This window comes from Hyaena hyaena, unplaced genomic scaffold (genome assembly GCF_003009895.1).
Source record: "Hyaena hyaena isolate Hyena2069 unplaced genomic scaffold, ASM300989v1 scaffold_270, whole genome shotgun sequence".
Lineage (NCBI taxonomy): Eukaryota > Metazoa > Chordata > Mammalia > Carnivora > Hyaenidae > Hyaena > Hyaena hyaena.
This window is the reverse complement of record NW_024080901.1, coordinates 334,240-345,819: the sequence shown is the minus strand read 5'-3', so window position 1 is coordinate 345,819 and position 11,580 is coordinate 334,240. Positions and strand designations below refer to the sequence as shown.

At 35.5% G+C, this 11,580-nt stretch overlaps 1 pseudogene; it reads left to right on the top strand.

Moving 5' to 3' along the window:
• Window positions 1-379: 379 nt before the first annotated feature.
• LOC120240917 lies at window positions 380-1,197 on the top strand (annotated as a pseudogene).
• Window positions 1,198-11,580: the final 10,383 nt, after the last annotated feature.

Below are 11,580 nucleotides of genomic sequence, written 5' to 3'. Positions count from 1 at the left end.
GTATTCCCCTCTCCAGAAGGTACTTCATTCTAAGAGAATTGTGACTTGTTTGTTAATATTACTTAATATTACTTAATTATTATTATTACTTATATTTCTATCTCAGTTGTAATACTTGCTGCTTACTTGCTGCTACATGATAGAAAATGCTCAATCATAAGGCTACAGGCCTATATATGGTTAATACACTGGGAGACAAAATTGTAGTATATTCACACAATAGAATACTACACAGCAAGGAGAAGAAACAAAGTACTGCTTCATTCAAACCACGAAAAAATCTAAATGATCCATCCTGAGTTAGTCAGACACAAAAGAGCATACACTGTATGGCTCCATTTCTTCAAAGTGCAAACACAAGCTCTTTATCGTGGCGCCTCGGAGGCGGTAGGCAGCCTCAAGATGAAGCTGAACATCTCTTTCCCAGCTACTGGTTGCCAGAAACTCATTGATGTGGACGATGAACGCAAACTTCGTACCTTTTATGAGAAACGAATGGCTACAGAAGTTGCTGCTGATGCTTTAGGGGAAGAGTGGAAGGGTTATGTGGTCCGAATCAGTGGTGGCAATGACAAACAAGGCTTCCCCATGAAGCAGCATGTCTTGACCCATGGCCGCATCCGCTACTGCTGAGTAAGGGGCATTCCTGCTACCGACCACGGAGGACTGGAGAAAGAAAGCGCAAATCTGTCCGGGGTTGCATTGTGGATGCCAATCTCAGTGTTCTCAACTTGGTCATCGTGAAAAAAGGGGAGAAGGATATTCCTGGACACGCTGATACTACTGTGCCTCGTCGCCTGGGGCCCAAAAGAGCTAGCAGAATCCGCAAGCTTTTCAATCTCTTAAAGGAAGATGATGTTCACCAGTATGTTGTGAGAAAGCCCCTAAACAAAGAAGGTAAGAAACCTCGAACCAAAGCACCGAAGATTCAGCGTCTTGTCACTCCACGTGTCCTCCAACACAAGCGTCGGCGCATTGCTTTGAAGAAGCAGCGCACAAAGAAAAACAAGGAAGAGGCTGCAGAATATGCTAAGCTTTTGGCCAAGAGAATGAAGGAGGCCAAAGAAAATTGCCAAGAACAGATTGCCAAGAGATGGAGGCTGTCTTCGCTGAGAGCTTCTACCTCAAAGTCTGAGTCCAGTCAAAAATGAGATTGTTTTAAGAGGAACAAATAAATTTATAAGATCAGACATCAAAAAACAAACAAACAAACAAACAAACAACAACAACAAGAAAGTGCAAACACAAGCAAAAGTAATGTATTTGATAGACATAAGAATAGGAGTTAACTTTGGAAGGAGGTAGTGACTGGGAGGTGGCGGGAAGGAGGCTTTGCAGGGCTGATAATGTTCCATATGTATAATGGATATAAAGATTGTTCACTTTGTCTAAATTAATTGAGGCATTCACACTCTTATTATATGTATATAATGTTTTATTATATGGATATTGTATACTTTATGTATATTGAATGTTTTACTTCAAAAACATTGCAAATCCCATTTTGTGACAAGGAAAAGAACAAGTTGAAGGTACTTTACAGCTGCATAAGGACTGTACCGGAATCGGGAAGTGGTGAAAAAGGAAGCAGCTCTCCAGCTATCTGTGTAGCACATGGTACCTCTCCTCCTGCACCATGTACCCTTTTCTTTCCTTTGACCAAAGGCTCACTCTCTATTTCATTTCTTCAGCTCTCTCATAACTGCCACTTGTGCACCCTCTGGGGTTTCCATAGTTTCGGATGAATGTGGCGGCACCCTTTCACCTTCAGTACCACCTTCTCAATAGTCCAGTCTCCCCTCTTCTCTGCGAATTCCTGAGAGGTGGCTCTTGATCACCAGCCCACCCATGTGAGCTCTGCCCTTGGGAAGGTGCCCACAGATACTGTAGAAGCTGAGACTTGGAAGGTGGGGAACGGAGCTGGATCGCACTGAACCCCAGCCCATTCCACCCGCTTGTCTTCTCCCACTAACACAATCTCAAGGGTGTCTCCTCCCATAGTAAAAGTAGTACCCCCTTAATTCAAATGCTACAGTGGCTTTCTCTGGGATGTGAGAAACTGAGTTACCTTTATTCTCTTCTTTGTGTCCTTTTTAAAGCCCAAGTTGTTACAATTAACTTATAATCATTTTATAATTAGAACATGGCAATTTCTATTAAAAATAAAATGGATTTAAAAACTGTCAAGAGGATGAATCTGGCTTTCTTGTGAGATATTGAAAAGCACATGAATTATTGGAATTTTGAGATTCAGGGAATATTTATTATTACTTTAGCTGGAGAACAGTCTTTTGAATCAGGCTCTATAATTCTAGAGAATCTTCTGTGGGTCATTGTAAATAAGTAGCAGGGATGGACAGTCACATGAAGAAAGTTAAAGGCCAGATGAATGGAGAAAAATTGGAAGTAGAAATAGTAAATTTTGTCTCAGAGCCTTAGATGGTCTTTCTGCTGGTGTTTTAAATTTGTCTGTAGAAAGAAAGGGTTATTAGACGGGCTGTGGTGTTTCCTCAAACCTCTGAGAAGTTGATGCTGAATCTAATCCTTCTGTGGCTCTAACTCAAGGAAATACAAAGAATACCAGATCCATAACAGATGAAACATGTCTACCACACCCCTCTAGCTCATCCTAGGGATGGGCTGTTGAGTAAATTGTAATTAACAAACTGCTGAAATTGATGAGAAGTAGCTGTGTCAGAGAATGAGAGCAAGTCCTGATGGGGCTATGTGACTAGCAATGCATAAATATTGAAGGAAATTTATTGCTGGTGGTTGTAACGGAAGTGGCCTGCATAAACCCAGGCTTGGCTCTCCTAACCACAGCTGTTTTGGGTTATAGTCATGGGGCCTCTGGTGTGTGGATCTGTGCCATATTGTCCTCACTTTTTTGTATCATTAAATAACATGGTACTGGGTGAAGCTTGTGTCTCTGGCAATTTTGATTATAAATCCAAATCGCTGCTGCTAACTGAGCAGTAAGGGTTGTAATGTATGCTACCAAATTTATTTCCTAAGATTCTTCCAGATTTTAAATGCTCAAATTTATATGAAAACAAACCTTTGGAAAAATATTCAAATGATGCCAAGGGTAAGCTCTTCAGTAATTTTTGGTCGACAATATGGTTTGTTTGTTTGTTTTACCCCTTTTGCAAAGAAATCCATAGGATTCATTATTATAATACAACATATAACACATCATAATAAAACTTTTCTATTGAAAAGATCAGTTCTCTCAAGAATAGGACATCAAGAGAAGCACAACATAGGTACTGACTTTTATCAAATTGGGGTGAAGACACTTTCAAACATTAACTTTTATCATACTCAGAGCTGGAAAAATAAAAGATTTTTTTAAGGAAAAAATATTTTCAATTTAATTCAGTCATTCAAAAGGAACCATGATGTATATATAAAAAATAGCATATTCTCATTTTCTGTTTGATTTTGAACTTGTCTTTTCACCTGTCTTTTACAGATAAAGTGATAAAATGGGACAGTTCAACTGATGCTTGGAATATAATTCAAGGAGGCAAAAGTTGCTGACGTGTGTTTTGAGAAACCTGGAGTTTTATAAAAATTTATACAGTAGTGGCAACCAATAGAGAAAATGTATATGCCATGTCTTTTCTAGGTGCACAAAGCACCTTACATCTATTATGTCATTTATTCTCACAAATACAGAGAACCTTTTCAGTGTACATTACATGGGCAGGGGATAACATTTGTCATGGTGGGAAATGTCTTTTTCATGATCTGACTTTCCAGGGTCTGCACTTTTTTTTGTACAAAAGTAAAAATGTAACATTTTTTATTTTTAAAAATGTTTAAAATTTATTTTGTAGAAATATACCATTTTGGGAATTATTTGAGCAACTAAGATTCCTTATGACATTCACAGATTTTTCTTGTTCCTATGACTTATTTTGTAAGGGTTGCTTCTGAATGAGTAATAACAAAATCATCAATGCCTCCTTATTGAAATTTAAAAGAAATATTTTGTATATGACTTCCTTTTTCCCAATGAGAGATATCAAATTTGGTGTGCAGTTACAATTTTTCAGTTTTCACTTTAATGCTTTGTAACATAGCCCTTGGGTCAATAATAGTTTACATGTGAGTCAAAATACCATAAATAAGCTTTTATTGGACTGAAAAATAGACACATTTTAATTTTGACAGTGTAGAAAAAACATCATCTTTTCCAGTTTCCTATGTTTTGGGGGCTTAGTTTATGTCCAGCTGTCACTGTTTACATCTCCTGCTATTTTTGCAATGAATAATTGCCTGAACCCTGAGAAAACAATTTCTTTTTGAAAAGAATTAAAGTCATCCATCATAAATATACTGTTATTTCATTTGTGAAGCTACTCTTTGATAAAGGTTTGGAGTATCTGAGCTAAAGTTTCTGTGGACATTGGCTCTGTGATCAAAGCATAATGTATAGATACTAATGAAGGATTATTGCCCATTGCTTCTCTGTATCTCTCCTTTATTGTCTTAGTCCCAGTTTCTTGTCTTGTTTCATATGCTTTTCAATTTTTTTCTTCTTCACCTTTCCTTACCCCATGCTCAAGTAATTTTATTTCCAAACTTGTATTGAAATTTCAGTGATTCATTGGAATTTAAGGTGTTTAGAAGGATATTAGAAGTTTAAAGGAAAGTATAGTTATTAAAAACAACAACAAAAAGTGCATCCACAACTGAATTTTAAAACTTCCTTTAAATTCAGCTCTTGTCATATTGTTAGATATAGCTGGGGAACAGGTGGAAGCATTATGAATATTAGCTTCCTTTTCTCATTGGACAGTTTTTGAATATATTTTGGTCCACTGGTCTTGGCATTCATCTGATCAACTGTTAATGCACTCTGGGGCAAGAGAAAACTTCCATTTTACAAATATGGAAACTGAAAGGAAGACTGGTTATGTACCTAACATGATCTTAGGTGGCAATGGGAGAAATCGAGACTCTACTGCCTTTGCTGGCCATTTGGTGTGCTACCTATTGTGTCATGGCCTCAGTAGAGGCCTGTTTGGTGCCAGAAGTCACCAGCTCCCATGTTGTAGAAACAATTGGGAATATGCAACATTGTAGGGGAGGTGTACTGAAAAGTATTTCAGTACAGAATATTTTGGTGAAATTAAAGATTGGGAAGTTCTTCTTTAGAACATACAGGGAGTCATCTGAGCATACTTGCTGCTGTGGTTTTTTGTTTATCATACAGTACATATATATTTTATTGTTTGATAAACATTTTATTTTGTAGTATGCCTTTTGACAACAATATATTTAAAAATAAAAGAGCACGATTAATTAAATATGAAGGGCTGAATTTTCAAATCTCAAGAAAATTGATGATGTTTGTGTAATTTGTTTCTAAGGTCTGTAAATAGTTACATTTGAGGTGGTACTTTTTGATCACATAAAAATCGGAAGACACAGATACATTAAAAATAATTAGCACCACTCAAAATGTTATCATTTATTTTAAGAGAATTGTAGAAAAAGGCAATAACGTAACACATGCAGTTGCAGAAAGTACATTTACACATCAGTCTATGAAAGATGTCTTTTCATTTAGATCAAGTGACAGTTGTATCTTTATTTGCTTTTTTTTATTCTAAATTTTTATGTGTAGAGCTGTTGTGTTTGGTTTCATCACCTGAGGAATAGCTTCACAAATGTTTAAAAGATGCTGGTTTTATATCAATGGCATTGGGACAGAAGTCGTAGAAATAGAAATAAACCAAATAGAAAATCAGTTAACTTTAACAATAGTTCATATTTTTTCTTCTGCGACATGGAATCAAATATATCTGGGAGTTTACCCTGTGGAAGATGAAACATTTGACAATATTGTGATTGCCATTGGAAATTTGGTTAAAAGCTTAACATTAAAGATAGATGTGTTTGTTTTTGTGGCAATGATATGCATGTACATTTTGATGGGCTACAGAATAATGGTAAAAGTAATGTTCTTGCCAAATTAAAAAATTTGGAACTTGGAATTGGCTCACTTGAGTGCATAATTATATCTAAAGAAGTTGTGCTCATCTGCTAATGAAATTAGCAACTGTATTGACAAAGCTTTAAAGTATTTTTATGAATAAACACAGTAGGTGGTATGTGAAGAATATTGCAGAGGCACCTGGGTGGTTTATTCAGTTAAGCATCTGATTCTTGATTTCAGCTCAGGTCATGATCTCACAATTCTTGAGTTCAAGTCTGTGCTGACAGCATGGAGCCTGCTTATGATTCTCTGTCTCCCTTTCTCTCTGCCCCTCTCCTGCTCACTCACTTGCTCTCTCTCACAAAATAAATACATAAACACTTATTTTAAGTGGAAAAAATATTGCAACAGAGAAGAACATTCTTTCTCTCCTGGCTGTTCATGTAACATCAGATTTTTAAAAAACACCTGAGACTCTAAAAAACACTTTATTAATCAACCTAAGTGTCTGATAATAGTATTAAGCATTTTTATAAATGAGTCTTAAAAATATTTGTTGCATTTTGTTCAAAGTCAGTTGGAAATATTTAATGAACACATTCAATAAGTAAGGTGTTGATAACTTCAACTTGTGAATACTTTTAGCTAATTGTGGTTATTGAATACTAAATGTACAAACATGAAAACATTGAAATGTCTATCTATGAAAACAAAGGAAAAAATCCAAAAATAAGCAATGAGAGCATAGACTGTATAAAAGTTTTAATTTTGAAATTCTAAAATTATAGTTAGAAATCTTTTTTTTACTGTTTAGTTTTTTTTTTTTTAATTTTATTTTAGAGAGAGAGAGCAGGCGAGGAAGAGAAGATCTCACACGGGCTCCATGGTCAGCACAGAACTCCACACAGGCAGGGCTCCATCCCATGACCCTGAGACAATGACCTAAGCCAAAATCAAGAATTGGACGCTCAACCAAATGAGCCACACAGGTGTCCCTATATTTAGAAACATTCATTGTTGGAAGATTCTTGATGGAACATCTATCAAGAAAGATGTAGATTCTGTGCCTTATTGAAATGAAAAGAAGTTTACAGTTTTGTAGACTTGCAAATTTGGTGAAATTTTCAACAGAATCATAAGTAGAGATAATATGTTAGCAAGTTTTATATGACAAAAACACTTGATGAAGAGAGGTACTTTGAATAGAGGGAAGACTACCTATGAAATACTTGAACTGAGATAACACGTTTTAAAACAAAATTTCAAATTGAAAAGTATCCTTTAGCAGAATTCTCACTGAGCTTTTTAGTAGTGTGACAAAAGAAGTCTACTTTGATTAAAGATACTACGTTATACTGAAAGTAATAAATTAAGGATAGCAACATATATAAAAGTATTAATTATATAATTCAATTCTGATCAAAGCTGGAAGCAAAATGTATTAATTTTTTTTACAACAGCATGTATTTTTTATATGTATTTATTTTTTAAATGTATATCTAAGTTAGCATATAGTGCAATAATGATTTCAGGAGTAGAATCCGGTGATTCGTCCCTTATATGAGCACTCAGTTCTCATTCCAACAGTGTCTTCCTTAATGACCCTTTTCCATTTAGCCCATCCCCCCAACCCACAACCCCTCCAGCAACCCTGTTTGTTCCCTATATTTAAAAGTCTCTTATGTTTTGTCCCTCACCTTTATGTTCATCTCTTTTGTATCTTAAATTCCACATATGAGTGAAGTCATATGATATCTGTCTTTGACTGATTTTGCTTAGCCTAATACCCTCTAGTTCCATCCAGTTGTTGGGAATGGCAAGATTTCATTCTTTTTGATTGCCGAGTAATACTCCATGGCACATATATACTACATCTTCTTTATCCATTCGTCTGTCGATGGACATTTGGGCTCTTTTCAAACTTTAGCTATTGTCAATAACACTGCTATAAACACTGGGGTGTTAGTGTCCTTTTGAATCAACACGCTTGTATCCTTTGGATAAATACCTAGTAGCAAAGCGTATTAACACCTTTAATAATAAGATCCTATTTAAAATTATACTCTTCAAGAAACAGTTGTGATGTGGTATTAGGTATACATGAGGTTAAGAAACTGATTTTAATACATGATGTGTATTAAGATTTGTTTTTCTGCTTACACTTGCTTATAAACCATATGAAGTCTATCTTGTTTTAGTACACCTAGTCACGCGTGGATAAGTGTTATTTTACTTTTTATAAAATATTTTACTTAAACAATGAGTTTTTGAGTAGAAGCATTGTAAATGAAAACCCGTTTTCTAACATTAAATTTTTTCACCCATTTTCACTTTTTCACTAAGATCTGACATTGTATCTTAACGTTAAATTTGTTATGATAAGTGGGAACTTTCTATTGTGATCAACAATAGGTATTTTAAAGGCCTTTTCTCCCTGAAAATTCATATGTGCTGGAGACACTAAAGTGGTGGTTTTGTCATGGAGTTGAGGAAGGAGTCCGGCAAGCAAATGTATTGTTGCAGTCAAGATCCACACAGGTATTCACTCTAGCTATTGCAAATAGAAGGAATTTAATGCAGGGAATCCATTACCTAGGTAATGGAAGGGTTGGGGAACCAAATAAGATGGTGGATTAGTTCAGGGATTAGCGATAAGAGGTCACATATAACATTGGTACCACCCCTGGGTCTGGGAAATACCAAGATATGATGCTCCCAGACCCCAGAAGCTAGGAGGAGCTAGACCCATGATGAGAATGGCCTTTCAATTTGAAAACATGCCATTTAAAGCAGGTTTGTGGGGGGTAGGGGGTGGCTGAGAAAATCTTGTCTTTTCCCTTTAGGCCATCTTCCAGTGCCTGCCATGGTTAAATCTACCAGCAAACAGAGCAGGGGAGGAAGTGGGAATGGGTCTGGGAGCAAAATGCAAATGACCAACACAGAGATAACTTTCTGTGTAATACACTTACAGAAAGGTAAGAATGGGTTTTTTGATTTTTAAAAAAATTTTTTTAATGTTTTATTTATTTCTGAGAGAGAGAGAGAGAGAGAGCGAGAGTGTGAGCAGGGGAGGGTCAGAGAGAGAGAAACACACAGAATCTGAAACAGGCTCCAGGCTCTGAGCTAGCTGTCAGCACAGAGCCCAATGTGGGGCTTGAACCCACAATCTGTGAGATCATCACCTGAGCCGAAGTTGGACACTTAACCAACTGAGTCACCCAGGTGCCCCAGAATGAGTCTTTTCAATGTTGACCATATTTACAGTATTAAAATAGGATGCATGGTTATATGTATCTCGCCACTCCAAATAATAAGAACAACAGTAGTTTTTAAAAATAATGGTAGAGGAATGCCTGGGTGGCTCAGTTGGGTAAGCGTCTGACTCTTGGTTTTGGCTCAGGTCTTGATCTCATGGTTTTGGGAGTTCAAACCCTGGTTGGGCTCTGTGCTGACAGCATCATGGAGCCTGCTTGGAATCCTCTCTCTCCTTCTCTCTCTGCCCTCCCACACTTGCACTGTCTCTGTCTCTCTGAAAATAAATAAATAAACTTTAAAAAATGTAATCTAAAAATAAAGGTACAAAGCAAAGTATTTAATTCACAGGTCTTCACTCAGAATCTATTTATTCTAATTAGGCACATAATTATTCTTTGTACTAATTGAAGGCAGACCAGACCCAGGAGTTTAAAAAGATAAAATGAGCTAGCAGGTGTAGACAAAAATCCAAAGTTGGAATATTTACCAATCAACAATAACGAAGACAACAGAGAAAAACCCCATGAAATTGAGACAAAATAATTTAAAAGGTTTTTTTTTTGTGGTTGTTTAATATAAAAAACAATCTATCATAGACAACTTGAGAACCCTTGAGGACATGCCCCTGAGGCTTGAAATCTTGGATTTATTGATATTGCTAAAGGTTGAACAAGAATCACTGAGAAAAGGTTAAATTATTCACAGTATCAGCTATTCAAATGCAGAGAATATATGAAAGTTGTTATACAGATCTGCAGATTCAACTGTCTCCTAGTTGAAAAACTAATGTATTTTGAACATTTGAAGGTATCCTGATACCAGATAGATAGATAGAGCTCTCATTACTAGAGTACGATATGTAAAAACATTAAATGTGAACAAGGAAGATTACTGTAAGGAAAAGAAGTGAAATACTATACAAGTTACCCTTAACACTCATGCACACATTCCCCCCCTTCAGAGTGAAGAATCAAAGGGCAACACTAATTCATTTATGCTACAAATATTTATTGGGTATATCCTATACAACAGATATTTTAAATATGTTTTCTTTGTTTAAAAGCGGCTTTGCTTCCAAAAATCTTCTCACAGGGTAACTATATAAAGCTTAAAATAGCTAGTGAAGTGCAAATGCACTTTTAATTGCATCATTATTTATTCTGAAATTGACTTGCAAATGTAACTGGTTATGTGAATGTGAGACATTTTCTTTTGCTTAGTTACTGATTACTGAAATATTCAGTTTCTTAGGGATTTGTTTATCAACTGAAATAGACTGATAATCCATTTTAAAGATACTGTTAAAGGATGTTTGTTGGATATTGTTTAACAATTTATAAAAAGGAAAAAGAAAAACTAGTATTTGCATGTTATAGCCAAAAAAACTACAATACCTTGAAATGTCTTTGTGAAGTTATTTGAAAGAAATAACAGAAAAGCAGATGAGAGGGTTGCATGGGTGGCTCAGTCAGTTGAGCATTCAACTTTGGCTCAAGTCATAATTTCATGGTTCATGGTTTGCACCTCGCATTGGGTTCACTGCTGTCAGCTCAGATCCTGCTTCGGATCCTCTGTTCCCCTCTCTCTGACCTTCTCTCTCTCAAAAACAAATAAACATGTGGAAAGAAAAAGAAGAAAAGCAGATGAAACTTAGCATTAGAGACTTGACTCCACTCTTGCCACCAGTTTCAGTACCTAAAATTATCTATAAAATATATTTATGTTTAACTGCATATTTCTTCTGGATAGAAATCTCTTAGCTTTCACCAATCTTAAGACCCACAAATGGTAAAGTGCCATATCTCAATGAAGGATACACTGTGAATTAGTAAAGAAAAAGATCTCATTGTGGGTTTGGGTATTTATATATCCTAACATATTTATTAATGATGAAAGTGTTATCTTTGTTTCTTTAAATATACCCAGACAAATGTTAGTGAGCAATTAAGACAATTAAAATCCTTTTGATTTTCTAATGTCATACTTGCTATTGATTATGAAATTCTAAGTCAATTAGTGTATCCTTTACAGAAGGGATGTGAAAAGATGACAATTCTTCATTTGTAAAAGTTAAGTGGTGGAAAATGGAATTTCATTATTTAAGGACTTATAATTTAACCAGTGAGAGAATAAAGATATTTACCATCTCACAGATAAATATGTTATATGTCTAATTTGTACCTACCCTGAATAGTTTCAAATTGTTAAAAATGAAAAAAGTAAATTCATGCCCAATCTTTAAAAATAATTAAAATCAAACAATCTGAAATATAATAAAGAAAACATTACGGAAGATGAATCTTTTAAAGTTACCCTTCTCTCTCTCTCCAACTTTCTCCTTTCTCTTTTTTCACTTGCATCACCCATCTCACATT